We start from the raw sequence: 18,664 nt of genomic DNA on the forward strand, positions 1-18,664 counted from the left end.
TTTCTCTGTCCACAGGGACACCACGTGTTTGCTTTGGTTTGCTTTGCTTTGATTATGTTGTTCTGAGTTCACCTTTTGCTTCTGTTTTACATCATTCAACACCTGCATACTCACACTCTTCACTCATGCACATTTTACACTACTGACTCCACTGATTTTCCACATCCACAATGCAAATATCTAATCTGAATGTTTCATTTGGGTTCAGTTTGGTCTTATTTGGTTTCATGTGGTTAAAGTATTTATTTGCATATTTACATGGTGTTGTCTCCCTTTTTGTTGTGAGCCTTTGAGCCAGGTCATGACACTCCCTATAGACAGTCTCTTAAACACTTGCACACTTACACACCATGCTGTGTGTTCTAGTACCACAGGCACAATACACCGAGGATCATAAAGCAGCACAGTCTCCTGTTATAGAAATTAGGATTCGACATCCATGTCATCAGACTAACAGAAAACTTATACCCCAGCTCCTACATTTAAGTCCCTTTCCTGTAAAAATCTGCAGTACTCTACATTAACACAGAGTTGGCTGGTTTGGCTCTGAAAGAACCAACACTACTTTCCAGTTCACAACAGTTTTCCTCTATAGAGTTTCAAGACATCCAAGTCATCAGGGTACAACAATATAATACCAGGTCCTACGTGGAGGTCTCTTTAATGTCAGAGTTTGCATTGCACGGCCTTATTCCACACCTGTATATCTGTAATGGTGATGTATTTTAGATGTAGAGCTGCCTCACCCACACCCAGAAAAAACACACAGGGACCACACAACTACAAAACCGTACCTTGTGAATTTCCCCATTGTGGGACAATAAAGGAATATCTTATCTTAGCTTCAACTGGGGCATCACACGCCTACCGCTCACTGGATATTTTCTGTTTCAGATCATTCTCTGTAAACCCTGCAGATGGTTGTCTGTGAAAATCCCAGTAGATCAGCAGCTTCTGAAATACAGGCACATCTCAAAAAGCAACATCAGCAGATGTTGCTCAGTGGTCCAAAGTCCTCTTTTCATATGAAAGTAAATTTTGCATGTCATTTGGAAATCAAGGTCCCAGAGTGTGGGGGAAGTGTGGAGAGGCGCAGAATCCACGTTGCTTGAAGTCCAGTGTGAAGTTTCCACAGTCACTGATGTTGGTGTGGTGTTGGTCCACTCTGCTGACAAGCTTTATGGAGATGCTGATTTCATTTTCCAGCAGGACTTGGCACCTGCCCACACTGCCGAAGGTACCAAAAGCTGCTTCAGTGACCGTGGTGTTACTGTGCTTGATGGGCCAGCAAACATGCCTGGCCTGAAACCCCACAGAGAATCTACCTATATACACCAGACCCAACAAAGCAGATGACCTGAAGGCCGCTATCAAAGCAACCTGGGCTTCCATTACACCTCAGCAGTGCCACAGGCTGATGGCCTCCATGCCACGCCACACTGATGCAGTATTTCATGCAAAAGGAGCCCAACCAAGTATTTAGTGCAAAGAAATGAGCACACTTTTCAGAAGCCTGACATTTCTTGTCCTCTTAATAAATGTATAATCCACCAGATTCCTTTCTCCGGACCCAGACACCGTCCTATGCGAACCCAGACCTACAATCACCGGCGAAGCTGGGAGGGGGGGAGGTGCTGTGTGTTTATAATGCCCCTCAATCATGATGCTGTTGGCGCTGACTCGTTAGTTTCACTTGATTGAATTCAGTAGTTAGCTGTTGTTGCTAACATGGGCTAATTCCATCCATGAAGGCTGATTAACTCTGACTTCCAGCAGTAGTAGTTTTAACAGTTAAAATACATGGTTAAATGATGAATTCCCATTTTAAAAGTATTGTTATTATCCTGCTATAGTGGGTAAAAAAAAAGCAAACAAACAATCCATCTCTCCAATCCTACTTTGAATCTACTGAAAGTTCGTCTCACATGTATGTCTCAATTTTGCCATTGTATTTTACACAAAAAATTCTAGAAGTCAATAGTTAAGTGGTTATTGTTTCTCTCCATTAAATAGTATTATCTTGTGCAGGCCCTGCAACTGAAAAAGTAGGCTATGAATCAGAAAGAATTTAGGATTTCCAAATGTCCAGCAGCTCACCCTAAAATGGACTAGAATGCAGGAAATCGCATCTAAGAATAGAAAATTTTCTGGGGGAGGACAGGGAGAGAAGACAGAGAGACGAGTGAGCAAGAGACAGGGAGAGAAGACAGAGAGACGAGTGAGCGGGAGACAGGGAGAGAAAACAGAGAGGAGAGTGAGCAGGAGACGGAAAGAAGACAGGTGAGTGAGCGGGAGACAGAGAGAGAAGACAGAGGCGAGTGAGCGGGAGACAGGGAAAGAAGACAGAGAGGTGAGTGAGCGGGAGACAGGGAGAGAAGACAGAGACGAGTGAGCGGGAGACAGGGAGAGAAGACAGAGAGACGAGTGAGCGGGAGACAGGGAGAGAAGACAGAGAGGCGAGTGAGCGGGAGACAGGGAGAGAAGACAGACGAGTGAGCGGAGACAAAATGTTATTTTATTTATTTAAATGTAGCAAATACAAAACCACGTGACGCTTCAGTCACACTGTGGTCTCCTGAAACTTTGACTGTAAAAGTCAGTTCCTTTGCTTTTTTTTCTTTTTAACATCAAGAACAGGCATTCACAAGCTCGCTTTGAACAATTTCTGAGGCATCATAAGCCAAATAAAAAACAAACTTGCACCTTGCATTTCTAAACATGTTCCTCTCATCATAGATGGTTCTGTAGTGAGAGAGTCTCACAGATGGAAATTTACAGAATGAGAAGTGTAAAGCAGGTGCCAATGATTTCTGATACGAGCGTGAGAAGCCTTTAGATTCTGAACATCACATTTCTATCAGCGAGACTTTTTGTAAAGACTTTAGCCTCATTTACAAACGTAATGAAGGCAGAGTTTCTATGACGGGTTGTAGCCTGACCCCTCCAGGACACCACAGGTAATGTGCCAGCATCCTCCCCTCCTGCAAATGTTGGAGAATCCTCCTCCCACTCCTCCCCCTCCTCCCATCTTCTCTGCACTCCTGCTCCCATTCACCGCTCCTGACATATCGGGCACCGTTGGGATTTTTACTGGGATGACAGGTGTGCAAACAGGGATGGGGCCCATACCCACAACAGAGCCCAAACGACGAGTGCAGAGCTTTGAAGAGGAGGTGCGGCGGATTGTGGCAACCCCTGGGGTGACAGTAACTGTACTGTGGCCTGTAGAACAGGAGCCGGAGGGATTATGGGAGCTGAGTCCAGAGCCTGCAATGACACAGCACAAATAATGGTTTTAGACAACTGGCCCCTGAAGAGGTATTACTGTGTTTAAAAACAGTTATTCACTCCAACTTACAGAATATCTTACAAACATAAAACAACACTAAGTATTAATTTATACTTAGTTTATACTAAGTATAAATCTATGGTACATTTGTGACCCTATCAGTGTAGCCTGTACCTGTAGGGGCAGGAGGATAAGCCTGAGGAGGGGTAGATGGAAAAGCTCCTGTGTGGAAAGGTGTGGGGGGATAGGCCCCTGCAGGGCAGGCCCCCTGTCCGTGGTAAGGAGCCTGTGTGCTGGGCAGGCCGGCTGTGGAGGCTGGGCGTTTGGTCTGGAACATGCGCCGGTAGGACTGACTGATGTCTCTGTTTCTGGGGATGGTGGAGGACTTGTCAAAGTCATACTGCTGCTGCTCAGGCTCCCGATCTCCAGCCACTGAGAAACAGTCATACTCTGATACTGAAGGGTAAAAAAAGAAAGGTTAGCAGTGCCCTTTAAAACTGGTGAGCGACTGATTCTAGAAAGTGCACGTTACCTTGTGAAGGTATAGTGTCTTCAGAGAGTAACTTGTAAATCACAGAGGATATGTGGTTTTACTGTACTGTCTCAACCAGATGCACATACTTGGTCCCAGAACTGTGGTTAAGTTTGGGCAGCTGAGGGTTTTTTCTTACCTTTGTTTCAGCTGGCATAGGCGAGGATGATTTGGACGATGAAGAAATGAAGCCCGAGTCATGGGAGGAGACGCTAGAGAGCCAAGCCGGGGCCTGCTGCGGTAGCGTGGAGCTACGGTACCGATGACGGGAGTGATGGTGGCGTGAGGAAGAGGAGGAAGGAGAATGAGAGTGAGAGCAGGATAGGAAACTATTAACACAGCACACAAAACCCAATCTTCAAATTTCTTTCTTAAACCAGAACAGCTGAGGAAAAATCATTGGGAGAAACACAAAACGCAGGGAGGACGGTGTGTAGAAGACTTTAAGTCATTTCTCACCAAACATGCCTGTATTAAAAACATCCCTGTGCACCTTTCCTTTGACAGTGTGTTTCCACTTTAACTGTGTTCCTCAGCGGGGTGAGCTAATGAACTACCATCAGTGAGAAAGAGGAGATGAACTCAGACACACAGAGAAACCAAGCTAAAGAAATGGAAAACTGCTGCAGCTTGTATTAACCACTGGGTGGCAGACAGAGACTGGGCAACACAAATCTGTCTCCAAAGAAGATTCATGATTATTAAAAGGGTAAAAAGGAGAGATTTGCTAATTATAGTAGCTCCTGCATGTACAAATGTCATGGTGTTATAACTACAGATAAAGACTCTGCATGTTTGTCTCCTGGTTCTTCAGTTGGAGGAAATCGATAACCAAAGCAACTGGACTCATTTCATTTCCATTTGACATCACTTTGAAGCACACTGGATAACAAAAGGCTTTTATGGCTACAGTAGGCAAACGTGTCCTTGAAAGACAAAGCCTCTCTGTTCCATTTATTTGTGACTATGAGTCTCGTGATTGGCTGCAGGAACCTACCTGCACATGCTATACTTCCTGGACACAGTGGTGGTGCTGGGGGACGAGGGAGGCGTATGATATGACCGGCCAAAGTCTGAGCCCTTCAGGTCCAAGATCACCTGAGAGGGAGGAAAATATTAGTCATACTTAACTTCAAGCTGAAAGGTGAAGCCTCTTAAATAAACACACAAAAAGTGTCTTGTTTTGGTGAACTGTTCACACACTGTTTCACCTTTTGATGGTTTATCCTCACCTGTTCGCTAGCAGGGGGAAGCTTGTGGGGGTCAGAGGTCAGGGCTTTGAGGTCATCAGAGATGGCCTGGAAATGGGTGACCTCTCCCAACATGGAAATCTCCTCATCCTAAAAGAATAAAGGACAAAGAGAGAGTAGGGATGTTTGGGTGGTAGATAAACTTCTAGATAAAGCAAACTCCGTGTGCTTTCCTACGGTTCGTTTCTCTCTTTCTCCCCCGCTGTACTCACCACTACAGACCGCAGCATGGCTACGAAACAGCAGAATCTCTGTCTCTCCTCTATAAGTGCCTTCCTCAGGGCCTGCGTCTCTGTCTCTAACAGCAGAACGCATTTACCACGGACATCCTGCATGGCGCTGTCCACCTGTGGCTGGACATCACCTCGACCTTGGAAACAGAAGCACAAACACACACACACATACAAAATGAATATACAGACTCACGAGGAAAAACATCAGAGTCTTGTACCTTAATCTTCCATCGCAGCACAAATAGAAAGCAGAGTTATGCGACACTAACATGCACCAATAACTACAATGAAAAACATGATGGTGTAGGAATGAAACACTCGGTGTTTCTGACTCTCAGCACCTCTCTCTGGCGTCGGCCTGATCTGTTACTACTGCTCCATGTTATCTTTTCATTGTGTACATTCCTGTCTTCATCGTGACCATTGGAATGTCTCCACTACGCTTTGGCTATCGCCTCAGCATGAATGGCCGCTCATCACTTAAGTGTTTCCTGTCTCTTGTTCAAAAGAGGCAAGAAGGTGATCTCCAAAAGTGAGAACCCTTTCCGACTGTGTGTGTGTGTGTCTGTGTGTGTGATGTTAAGGGAGGACGCCCTGAAGCCATATCGAGCCTTCTTGAGTTCTCTATGGAGGCAGGAAGGCTGGCGACTGCCCAAGATGACATACAGTGGGCCTCAAAGGCATTATCTCATCACTCAGACTACACTTGCACACAAACACACACAGTCTTGACTTTGATACATGGAGGTTAAACCCACAGTGAACAACTCTATGGTCTGTCTGTCTGCTCTTGTGTCTGTGTGTAAAGATAAACCAGCCGGTGTCTTTGGCTGAACATTTGACGTGAGGCTCCATATTATGCAAAGCAGTAGTAAAGAAGCACAGATAACAACATGACACAGCACGTGGGAAGCTGCTTTATCTTTCCATCGGTTGAGCAGACCACAATATAAATAACAGGTAACCATGGCGTCCAGGACACACACAATGATGAAGCCGGTGGAAACGCACACTAAATGGAAACTCTTCATTGTGCGCTCACTAGCATCACATTAGCTGACACAGATGAGAGCCGACTAATTGTCTGAATTGCTGAGGTGCAGTGTGAAGGTTGATACTGGGTGAAGTTGTCAAATACAACTCTTAACTATGTACAGTAGGTGGATGAAGTTCTTCTTTGACAGTGTTTCTACTCAAAGTGAGAAGATTATGCATTTCCATCTCCAGTATAAGGAAGTGTTTTGGCCAAAATACCAAAAGTTATCTTTATATTTTTATGTAAATATAGTGATGATGTGGTTCCAAAGAATTCAAATATACAGTGTTACTGCAGCTTTTCAAATACACAAACACTACAAAGTAAAATGTATTAGTGTTTAATGCTTGTTGACAAACTGAGTTCCCATATATGGAGAATCCTTTTGGTCTGGTGTTTGTTTATGTGTGTGTTTATTGCAGTTCCTCCTATATTACATTAAGGAGACCTCGGCAGAGTAGATGGACTGTAGAAGCCAGACTGGAAAGTCCAAACTATATATTTTCAGTCTCACTGAGATCCAAAGGCAGCTTGTTGAGCAGACAAGTATAACATTACACTGTACAAGATTCTGCGGAGAGCTAGCTGAATGACTGAGCCTGAAAGGGCTTGACAAGCCTCCCTCATTAGTCTGGTTCCCAGTGCAGGACCAAACTCAGGATTATTCATTTCCCTCCAGGCAAAATCAGTCTTTTTCCATCTTGTTGCTACGGAATTTATTTGTAAGCTGGGCTGACATTTCAAACAATGGTTTAATCACTAGTTATACACAGCTGGTCAGTCATTATGAAACAGTATGGCAACACAACAATGTGCCAAGTGCATCCATAAAGAAAAACGACTAACCGCTGAAACTACAGACTCCACGACAACCTAAGATGCTCTGAAGTAATGCAGGTTCTGATCTAATGCTGGTGAAACACGTCCGCTAACTTAAATATTCTTGTCACAGCCATGTTTCCTTTAACTCTGTTCTAAGATGACTAAAGTATTTAAACTTTAGGCTTTAGTTGGCCTCAGGGTAGAAAAACAAATGCCAACGATGCTGTGGTGTGTCCTTGGCACGCAGTAAAATGAAGGAGCACACTACATTCTGCTTCTGCATCCCGCGAGTTCAAGTCTCGGCAGACTGTATTTTCAACATAACCATATCGGCTTTGGAAAGACGCTACGGTAAGTTGAGGAACTTTGTCTGAGACAGATGGAAAGCCAAATATTTTCTTTATTGCTGCTGTAGTGCTTAACGTTATCACAGTCAGCATCACTTTACTTCCACATCTGCTTCACTTAAAGGCCGATGCATCAAGAAGCACCTTATCCCTATACACCCTCCACTCATTTCATAACATCAGTGAATAATGTTTTCAACAAGTGCAAGCAAACAGTTTTCCTTAACACACACACACACACACACACACACACACAGGGACAAATGTGCTGAGACAATGCAGCAAAACACGTCCTGTGTGTTTCAATAAGATTCAAAATACCTCACTGATATTCCACAGCTGTTTTCACCAAACTCTTTCTTAGAGAGGCTGGGGTCTCAGGTCAGAGGAACACCCTCACAACACACCTATCAACCATCAGGCACAGACTCAGTGACTCACGTTGACAGATGGGGTGTTATTTCTGAGCACAGAAGGACGGACGGACAAGATTCTCACAGAGGTCAACGACAACTACATCTTTCTTAAGTCTGGCTAGTGGTGGCAGGAAAATAGCATCTGTGGGAAAAGCACTGGCTGAAGTTGAAGAAGCCAAGTCTTCCCTAACTTCGCTTGAAAAATGTGTGTACAGCTAATCTTTTAGAGGGAGGGGCATAAAAGACTCATGCTTTCTGATTCGGCCGAAAACTGCTGGACAATAAAAAAAAGGGTTTCATTTGTTTGTGTTCCAACAATACAAATTCAGACTCAATGGAACAAATCCTCCGACAGACATATGTGATGGATGCTTTTCACTGATTGAGCAGGCCATGCTCTCAGTTGATAAGTGTCATCCCTATACTTTTATGCCTGCACCGTAAAGATAATAAGCAAGTGTATATTGTGCAGCGTGAGGCTCCTGTTTCATCCTCTGTGGTCAAAACTTTACTATCCTGTGGGTAAAAACCTGACTTGTGCCCATAATCAGCAGGTTCACTGCACTTAGCCATGTTATTGTTTTACCTTTTTTTTCTTTCCTCTTAAGTTTCAGCACGTCCCAGCACTTCTTCTTAATTTCCTGTTGAGCTCTTTTACACTCTGGTTCAGAGGGACAAGGTAAAAAAAAGTCAACTGTGTGAAAACTATGTGTTAAAGAACAGTTTTAATACAGTGAATGATGATGAGTTTACGAGAGTATAACAAACAAAAATGGTATGACAATCTGAACACCAACCTATGTTTAAAATCATAGCTACTTGGTAACAGGCGAAGTCTCAGTCACTGTGAATGGAGCTGATGAAAGAACACTGGCACTTTATATTGCTTGAAAATGACCAAGATGTATCTTGTTCTTAACTAGTACCAGTGTATTGTTCTTGTATGTGATTACATTAGTTTAACCTACCTTTAGCATGGTCTGTGTCCAAAGCGTTTACTCCTCTTTTCTACTCCTCTGTCTGTTCTTGTAGAGGTTTGATCAGTCCCTCCAGGAAAGTCCTGCAAAAACAGCAGCTTACTCACTTTAAAATTAAATCTTTTAAAGTCTAAACTCCCATTTTCACATCAAGTCAAAGTACACTAGCTGTGAGTTACTGGTATCAGGAAACTTGTTCATCAGTGAGAGTTTGAAAAGCTCTGCAATCCTGGCAGTTTTATAGAAGAAGGCAAAAATCACTGTGTTGCATCTTTGGCAGGGTCTGAGTGTGTTTGGTGGGGATGTTTGTTGGACATATGAACTCCCTCTTCATTTTTCTTTTTTTTGGAGCTCAGCCAAACCACCGTGAGCCCAGCTGAGCATCCACCAAGACACTGCATCCTATCAGATCCTGTATGGTGCTAAAGTTCAACAGTTCTGTGGCTGAGCAGTGAAAAAGTAAAGGGAGCAGTGCAGCACGTTAACACACTAAGTGTAATGTTCCTTACATGGAGAGCTGTCTGAGTTCAGCCTCTATGCTGCGATGTCTCACACACATCCTGGTCAATGCTGATCCAATGTCTCTGGTCCCACCTGAAAGAAATAAAATGGACAAAAACAAGCTTTTAATGTGATACTTTCTGAAATAAGCCACTCGTCTATTTAATCAAATCTCAGATGGAAAAGGACATGACATATAAAAAATGTTAGGCGGTCAAAGTATCCACATGAAAATATTCTTTGAATGATATAAGAGCATGTGAGCAGCTTTGACAGTAAGGAGAAGGCAAGAGGCAAGAAAAGACAGGAAGAATGATCATACTGTGATTTTCACAGACTGTAACCAACATTTTTCAACTTCAGCCAAAGTTCATAAAGGTGAAAATAAACAGAGAAATCCAGCTGCATCATATTTGCTTTACAAATATGTGTCCCAGGTTTGCAGGACCTTTCCTCTTTGTTGAAGACATCTGGTTCTCACAAGTCAGTTAAAATAAACTACTCACACAAACAGCATGCAACCGCTGATAATTCTATGAAGCTGCAGTCTTTGGCTGGAGCATTTCCAAAACTGGGTCAAAGGTTTCTACTGCACCCCAGTGATGAGCTCATGCAATGAGTATTTACTGATATTTGCACTAGAAGGTTGTTTTCCATGAGATAATTATAACTATACTGCTGACACGAGTCTTTCACTATAAATCAACAAGTCCTGTTATAATCAGGAACCACTTGTATTAATGTCAAAGTTACAGCATTCTGCACAGTTCATTAGGTGAAGTCTTACCTCAGGCAGTTTCTCCTGGGTCAACATGTGACATAAGCATGAATATGACTAATATCAAGGATCTAACTAGGACACAACAATGTTGGAATATAAATTATACAGCTGCCAAGCAGGCCTAAGAGTCAACACTGGCAATGACTGTGTGAGTCTCTCTTGCCAGGAATATATTTTTAAAAAAGCTGTGAAGCTGGCCATAATCAGAGACATCCTGGCAAAATGTCAGCTTCAGTGCAAGAGGTCTTCCTGTTATTTTGCTGTCTCTGAATAGCTTAAGCTTAATGAAATGGCGTAAGCCACCCACCTTTCCCATATCGAACCTATGACAACAGTTAAAGAGCTGCAGTGCTGATGCAGTGGACCACTGCACAAATCAATCACTACTGGTGTTTGGCACACCGGGAGGCCGAAGTTCATCTGGGGACCTTTTGGAATCAGTGAGTAAAGTTACCCTTGTTAAACCTTTGTCTTGAACAACAGCACAAAACTCCTGATACTGTACAACAGACCATCAATACAAGTTATACTGACAATATGACTTACAAATGTAAAAAATAAAAAACCTTCAGAGACCAGAACGTAAGGACTGGAGTGAAAACATCACAAGGCATAAGGACAGATGCCTGTCTTACTGTCAAGTTTCCTCAGCTATAACTGCAATTAAATAAATAAAAATGATTTTGACTAAGATCTCCTCTCCTTTCTGATCATGCTGCTTCAGTGATAGCTGCATTGAAGCTTCAGTGAATTCTGTATTGAAGAATAAAGCTCTTTGGACATGACTTATCTGCTCTCCAGCATTTGTCTTTGACTCTGTGTTTTTCTTTAAAAAGAAGAGTTGAACACTTCAAAGTTTTGGAAGAAAAAGACTTAGAGAATGAAGAGTAGAAGAGTAAGGTGTGGGGACTCGGCCGGACTTGGACTCAGCTTCAGCTGGGTCTGTAGCCTGGCCTGAAAATCCACATCATTATGCACATGACAGCTTCAGTGCTGTTAGGCAGTGGCTTGATGTGGGCTCCTCCATTTGTCTTCCATCCAGCTCCATCTGGGCTAACAGCGAGCGTGTGGATGCATTTTGGTTTTCATGGCAGGACGTATGTTGCCTGCAAACTTTGCCGCACTAAGCTAAAGCAACATGAGGGCTCCAGGTTCGAACCCCAGTGACTCTGACAGATCAAGCGGTATAGAAAACGGATGGATGGAAGGATGAGGGCTCATGTCGCGCTTCCATCCAGAGGAGGCTGCGTGGGCTAAAGACAACCGCCTGAAGCCTCATTCCACCGAATCAACAAAGACTACATCTAAAACGAGTTAAAAAAAAAACTAATTTGGAAGTTCCAGCTACACTACACAATACTGATGGTGCTCTAAGATGTTTCTCAATAAAACAGAAGCTGAGTAATTCAGCAGCTGACTGCTTTTTCAATGGTGCAATATGTTTATGGTGTATTTTGGGTTACTGTTGTCAAATGGAAACTCAATCATCGATTGCTAATCAAATCGAGACGTCAATAATCATAATTGAATGGAATCAGGAAATTGGACGGATTAACCACCCCTAGTATTAAGCTTACAGTGTAAAATATATGCACCTCAAAGGTCAGGTTTAAAGAAAATCAGTTCACATCAGGAGGGAAAATTTTCCCACTCTTCATCATTCCCTTATCTGTTTATTTTCTTTTTTTATTATATTGTTATATTGTTATTGTTTATTATATTGTTCTGTTGTAGTGTTATTAACTTTCACTCTAATCGGCCTTTTTTGTGAAAGACATTTTGTCATTTCGTAGGTGTTACTAATAAGATCCATGGCTGGATTCTATTTAGCTGCTTCAGTGCCATCATTTTGTGCACAGTGACTCACTGTCCTGCTGTCATTAGTGGGACGTTTGAAAAGATGTCCCACTAAGGGCAACATCTGTGCCTTTTCTACTATGACAGGTCAAAAAAAAAAAGGTCAGTGAAAAGGTCTTAGGTTAAATGTCAGGTAACTGTGAGAGCGTGTTGCTTCCACCATTAAAAGCTTGGCAACATAAGATAAGATAAACCTTTCTTAGTCCCACAGAGGGGAAATTACGTCCGTTACAGCAGCAAAGAGGAAGATACAGTAAGATACAGGCACTCAGAATATACAGAAGATCAAAAATCAAAAATATAAAGACTCCTTTACCTTTAGAGAAATAATACTATGAATAAAAATGACCAGAATGACATGTACACAGTTTGAGCAGTAAAGGGAAAGGATGCTGTACATATGGCACCAAAATTAAGTCCAGGAATGAGTGTGTGTGCATGTGGTTTGCTCAGCACAGCTGGTTGTACAGTCTAACAGCAGCAGGAAGGAAGGACCTGCGATAGCGCTCCTTCACTGTCTTGGGGTGAAGCAGCCTCTCAGTGAAGGAGCTGCTCAGTGCTGTCAGTGTGTCCTGCATGGGGTGGGACTCGTTCACCATCACTGATGATAGTGTGTGCATCTTCTCTTCTGCCTTACCGTCATGGAGCTGGAAAGCCAGTGTGGTGATCTTCTGAGGCCTGAGCAGAGAAAGGCAGGTAAACCATTTCCTTGTTTAATTTAACTGTAAAAGTTTGGAGTTCTGCTGAGCTGACTTAGTGGAATCTGAGGTTAGAAAATAAAGATATGTACCAGGGAATAAATATTTTTTAAAAATACATCAATGTTTTATAATTCTAACTCACACAACACTGTGCCACAGAAATTGATAGAATCACTTTGACGTGTAAAAAATTGATGTAAATCAAGAGAATAAATAGTGATGATCTTCAAGCAATCACAGGTGCTGTGGTGTTTTTAGCCTCAAAGCCAGCTTAATGTAGGTGGGCAACTGTGACAGTTTCTAGTACAGTGACCATGTTCCACCCACCTGCTGCTGTTTATTATCTACAATGATCCATTTCTAACACATTACTCTGTTTAATGTTCCACTCTGCTACAGATACATGTTGGATTAACATTCTCTGCAGACTGTAATGTAAATAATTACCAACCATGGCAGCTGTTTGCTTCTGTGCTCTGTCTCCTATCATAACTGTAATCTGCTGAGCGCACAGTATCCACTGTTCTGCAATCTGAATGCTGGCCCTCTGACATTGTTCACTGCCAACCCTGTTTGATGCTGCATGTCCTTCTACTCCTCTCCTCCATACGTCCTCCTATCTCCTATCTTCCTCCTTTTCCTCCTTTCACCCAGCCCGGCCCTCAGCAGGAGGGTCCCCCATCTGAGCCAGATTCTGCTCAAGGTTTCTTCCTGTTAAAAGGAAATTTTTCTTGCCACTGTCGCCTTAAGTGCTGATCTGGGGTCAGACTCTGGGTCTCTGTATAAATAAAATTGAATTGAATTGAATGTTTTTTAAATGTTTCAAAAGTCAAAAGTAAAGAGTATGTCAGCTCAGCATGTTTGTCTTATCGGGTAAACTAAAAAGGATTTATACTATTTACTCATTTATTACATGACTGACCTGAAACAAAACAGGCCCTAAGCTACTAACTACTGAGCCTCTGTCTCAGGCTACAGAATTTATTTTGCCTTGTGAATCACCTTATTCTTTTCCAGAGGTGTCATGTCAGGTCTTCTTACTCCAATGCAATTCATTCAAACTCCCAGACTGTCACTTTATCGCTGTCTCTATTTTAAACTAGGGCAGCTGGATCTTTATCTTGTCAAGCTCACGTTATGGAGAAAATCATATATAGCATAGTGCTAGTTAGACCTCTCACCCATCAAAGTTTGTTTTCACACTCACTTGAAATACAATACACAGTGAAATGACACTGTTATCAACAGCAGCATACATTGCGGAGAACTGCAGTGTAAACCCAGAGGGCAATGTAAACAGTAGATTAAGTGAACATACAAAAAGTGTTTGTGTTGTGTTTCCCTGAAACCCCAGTTTACACTTTGGCTTCAGTGAGTTAGCCATTTATGGATCCCGTGAAGTGCTGGAAGTGAGATAAGTGGGGGGTATATATGTTCCAATTATATGAGGTCCTTAAAGATTGATAAAAAAAAACAAAAAAACGTGCAGTAACATCTGCCTTCAGTGTTATAGGTGGCTCTCTTTCTGTTATAGCAAGACTAAAAGAAGTCTGTGTCAAAGATGCTCTGTTGCAAGACAGAGCACTGTAGTCAAATCCTTAGTGGAATACAAAGGGTTCCCTTCAGAGCAAAAACACAGCGTGGCCCACGTCCAAGTCCTTCCACAAGAATATTTACATTCATTCATTCAGTAATCTATTTAACAAGTATTAACAACCAAAAGGAAAAAAACAACAAAAGGCACATCCTCCTGTCAGAAAGCTCTATAGCCTGCAGATTCTAGCAGGATCTGTCAAAATGAATGGGTTACTGAAATTTGAAGTGTCAGTGGCTAAAGCCTTTCTCCAGAAGGTGGTTGGCACGATGCATTTCTTGCACATTTTCAACACAATTTTCCTTTTTTCTCTTATTTCAAAGTTTTCTTTTATTTCTTTATAGAATTTGAACTTAATCTTATTTGATACAAGCACAGTCGTTCCTCTTCTGTGACTTTGTGTAGCTGAGTAAAAGTGGATTGTTATTTTCTTTCCTTTCAATATTACTATTTTATTATGAGATGAACATTCTCACCACGTTTTCTTTTTCTTCTTCTTTTTCTTCTCACAGAGGCTGTAATGAGTAAGTGTGTGATTCATCCCACAGGGCGGTGTTACAGGTAAAGGATTTGGGACTCTTTGGTCTGGCCTCTCACCCAGGGGCTCTTCCAGAATGGCTGTACCCAGCCATGTGTGACTCCTGTGTGGTAAGGCAGGAGTATGCTGTGCTGAGTAAAGCCATTCTGGAGAGTCCCTAGGATCACGGAGGCACGCGAGCCCCCACGCCACGTCAAGGCAGAGTCCGTGTGGAGGATTTTTTTTTTTTTTTGTTTATTTTTCTGTTAATTAATTTACAACCACTAATGAACTATATACAAACAACAAACAACAGAACTTTTTTACACCTTCACCTAAATAAATGGAGCCGATAGATCTTTCATCACTGGATATCTGACCAATGACAGCCTCCCTTATGCCGTAGTGCTTGAAGAATGGTCACCAAGTGATGTCATCCTCACTGAGCCAGGTCCAGGTCTTCACAAAGCGATCTTTCCTTCCTTCCAAAGTTGGACCCTGGAGTCATCCTGAAGATGCAGTTCTTGGTTGAGATGAGCAGGAAGAAAGCTCCTGGGCTGAAGGTGAGGGAAACTGCTTAATGAGTCTTACTGAAAAGGCTTGATGATGTTTACTTGGTTCAGTCTTAGCGTGGTTGTCTGTGTCTTCCTCTGTGTGTGGACAGTACCTGTCTGGGCAGGAGTGGTACAGACAGCAGGCTTTCAGGGCTGTGAACCAGGCCATCGGCAGAGTCACTCGCCATAAGGAGGACTATGGAGCCATCTTCCTGTGTGACCAGAGGTCAGACTTCTGAGACACTGCACAGAACCTTGGCCCTCATGCAAGAACCGCCCGTACAAACACATCCATCCTGAAGTGACACATAAAAGTGATCTAAGAGAAGCAGAGCTCAAACACTGTGTTAGTCGACAGAAAACTACTTCAACTAAAATGCCAAACATTCGCTCATTTTCTTCCACTGTGGGAATAATCATTTCTTCAATCATATCTTTTGATTTTACACTTGATGATTTATTTATGAGGATCATCAACATGCATCCATGTATATCCATGGATATGCTATTAATAATTTCTAACAGTTATAATAACAGTAATATGATACCTGACACACCTAAATCATCTTTTTTTTGTCTGCAGATTTCAAGCAGCAGCAGCTTCAGGAAGCTCTGCTCTTTCTTTTTACTCTTTGGTAATGTTTTTGTAAATGAACCAGGCTCACAAAACGAGCAGTTTTACAGGCATTAATTATGCAAACAATGAAATCTCACGAGCAAGCACCTCCTCATTAACAGGTGGCTTTCATCAGGCTGTAAGGAGCCATTTATTTGTTGAGAAGAGTCTGATGAAAGAGGTTAGGATACGAATCTGAAAATGCAGTGCCATCCTGGCATGGCTTTTATTCTCATGTCTAACCTGCAGTCCAAATTGTCAGTGCTGGAACATAAGTCGTGCCAGAAAAAAAAAGTTGTCATAGGCAACAAAAACTCTGTTAATGTTGCTACTGTGTTATTAAAAGATGTGTTAGTCATTAAAAGCCCCTAAAATTAAAGTAGGACTGTTTGTGGATGCTGTTATTATATTTTTCTTTTGCAGTTTTGTAAGTTTAGCAACGAGCAATCAGGAAAATGCATGAAATAAGTTTCAACTTCTAAAGTGAACTAATAATTCTAGTCTTGTGACAAGTAACCTGAACTTAAAGTGTAAAATCTGTGGAGTAATTAAACGTTGAGCTTTACTACCATCAATCAGAAAGAACTGATCTGTTCAACAATGATGAAGGTGATTAAAATACAATAACGTGTTACTTCTCCCACAGGTCTCCCACAGGTCTCCCACAAGTCCTCTGATGCCCGGGCTCAGCTTCCATCATGGGTTAGGCCTTATGAAGGCTTTGGAAGTGTGGTCCACGAAGTCTCTCAGTTCTTCCGGGTTGCAAACAAAATAGTGGGTCCTAGTGTTACACCCTGAAAAGGGGGAGATATTAATAAAGACTCTCCAACACGAAGCTTCCTCTCTGGCAGCAGGATCGAGAATTGTATTGTTTTCAAAATTGTTCACAAAGTTACTAAATCTCTTTAGATGCAACATATTACAATAAAATTATCAGTTTCCTTTACAGTTCTACAATGATTTCAAATTTAAATTTTTTTAAATCTTATTTTCTTCCAGATTTCTTTTACAGGTAAGTAAAGAACATATATAACAACATTTCTCTTTCTTTTCAACAGGAAAAAAACACGAGGTCAATATTTATGAAATGAATCTATAATCAAATAAACATAAGCTGACACCATCAAACTCTACTGTATTGCAAATAAAAATAATGATAAAAATAATATGATAGAAATAATATTCTATAAAACTTCTGCAATAGTGTGTTTTCTATGTGCTCCTTATCACAGCTACACATTTGAACAATGAGCATACTATATTCAAAACACACAAAGATTAAAAAACTATCCACACACTTAACCTTAATGCTCTAGAATCAAGTCAAGCACAATCAAACAGCGCACAATATATGCTGAAGCGATGCTAATCACGTGCCTTCCGGTGCTAGCTACTGCAGAAACGGGAATTAGCTGCCTGCTCACCGTACCTCAATTAAAAGTGAAAATGTATAACGTCAGTCAAAGTTGCTCAAACTGGCTTAGAGAACATCAGCAATATGTGTCAGCAAACATATGTCAAAGTTCAGGAGGATTAATACTCTTTTTTTTTTTTTTTTTACCTGAAAAGGGGGAGATATTAATAAAGACGCTCCAACACGAAGCTTCCTCGCTGGCAGCAGGATCGAGAATGAAGCATCGTGGCGAGAGCTCCCCCTGTCGGACCTCGCAGACATAACTAATCAATAACAGATTTTTAATCTCAAAGGATCAACAAGTCGATCATGGATTAATTCATTAAATGTAGGTACATTTAAACCTTTTTACATGTTTTTGAAATCCACATGAACTGTTTTTAGCATTTTAAACCCTCTCGCAGGATTTTTACATTTTTTACCCATTTGCACTCTTTTTCTACATGACTTTGCTTTTTTTTATAGGACATTTTTACCTTTATAGCCATGAATTATCATCAATGAATTTTCTGTGTCACTGTCTATTTTAATGACATTTTAAATAACAGTTTAAATGCTTAATGAGCTTCTGTACTCACTGAATGGACAGTCAAAAAAAAAAAAAAAATCTTCAATCTATCACACTAGCACACATAGAGTTCACAACGAGATTAACTGACTGAGTGTCCTGGTGTAATTGAGTTGGCAGCAGTTGGGTATATATATACTACACCCATCAACTGTCTTATCTCTCTGCACACTAATACTTCCCAGTCCCAGTTGGTCCAACTTAGGCTTAAGTTGGCTTAAGTAGGCTTAATATATGTCTGGCTCCAATGTCCCTGTCAAAGTATGTGTACACAGAAGGCTGCATCTGAATTAACACCTTACTTAAAGAATAAACAACTCTTTCTTTTCCTTCAGCCACGAGGGACAATCACAAGGAGATGCAAATCATGGCTTATTCGTGTAAAAAGCATGCTGGGAACATAGAAAAGAGGCATCATATTGCATGGAAAATACTACTTTTTTATGCATGTTAATCGATTAAACCAAATTGTGTCGTGCTTGTTACCTGAAAACCACAGCCTTGCTGATTGGCTTCTCTTCTTTGCTAGAATGAACAGAAAAGGAAATATATCAGAAAAAAGATGAGAGCTATGAGTGCAATACTTTGGAAAACTGGTAGTAGAATAACATTTGTGGTGACTCCCCTGTTTCCAGTGGCAAAATAACTTCAACCTGGCT

General features: G+C 41.6%; 1 long non-coding RNA gene and 1 pseudogene across 1 annotated transcript; both read right to left on the reverse strand.

Annotated features, from left to right (window-relative positions):
* Nucleotides 1-2,585: 2,585 nt before the first annotated feature.
* On the reverse strand, nucleotides 2,586-15,019 carry LOC121191046 (annotated as a pseudogene).
* An 83-nt stretch (nucleotides 15,020-15,102) lies between these two features.
* LOC121196439 lies at nucleotides 15,103-16,860 on the reverse strand. Its single transcript, XR_005895905.1, has 3 exons — nucleotides 16,659-16,860; nucleotides 15,521-15,703; nucleotides 15,103-15,410 (listed from the first exon to the last, which is right to left on the reverse strand). It is a non-coding gene; the product is annotated as an uncharacterized LOC121196439 (long non-coding RNA).
* Between the last annotated feature and the right edge of the window lie 1,804 nt (nucleotides 16,861-18,664).

Source organism: Toxotes jaculatrix, chromosome 2, assembly GCF_017976425.1.
Source record: "Toxotes jaculatrix isolate fToxJac2 chromosome 2, fToxJac2.pri, whole genome shotgun sequence".
NCBI lineage: Eukaryota > Metazoa > Chordata > Actinopteri > Toxotidae > Toxotes > Toxotes jaculatrix.